Source organism: Ceratosolen solmsi, unplaced genomic scaffold (assembly GCF_000503995.2).
Source record: "Ceratosolen solmsi marchali unplaced genomic scaffold, CerSol_1.0 scaffold3, whole genome shotgun sequence".
Classification (NCBI taxonomy): domain Eukaryota; kingdom Metazoa; phylum Arthropoda; class Insecta; order Hymenoptera; family Agaonidae; genus Ceratosolen; species Ceratosolen solmsi.
In genome coordinates, this window is record NW_011948428.1 from 2,749,448 (window position 1) to 2,749,783 (window position 336).

The 336-nt window shown below is 61.0% G+C and overlaps 1 protein-coding gene across 1 annotated transcript in view; it reads right to left on the bottom strand.

The window, feature by feature from the left end:
• The window catches only part of Ack-like (activated Cdc42 kinase-like), an 18,370-nt gene that overhangs the window by 17,640 nt on the left and 394 nt on the right, over nt 1-336 (bottom strand). The window lies entirely within an intron of this gene.

Genomic DNA, 336 nt, shown 5'->3' on the forward strand with positions numbered 1-336 from the left:
AGGAGGAGGAGGAGGAGGAGGAGGAGGAGGACAACGACGACGACGATGACAACGACGATGGGGAAAAGGCGGAGTGGTTGACTGGGTTGACAATGAGGGGGACGAGGGGACGAGGAGAAAAACACAAGCCCTATCGATTTCCGCCTTGAGAGATTGTCGTTTGGCGACGAGGAGGGCGAACCGTTGTTAATCTTCAACATCAGACGGCGCGAGGGGACAGCGAGACCGAGGGGCTTTTATCACGTAGCCACCCTCGGTCACTTTCATTCGGTCTGGACGCACCGGCGCCGATGTTGCGGCGGAACGGAGCCCCGAGAGGGGGAGGGGGGGGGGGGG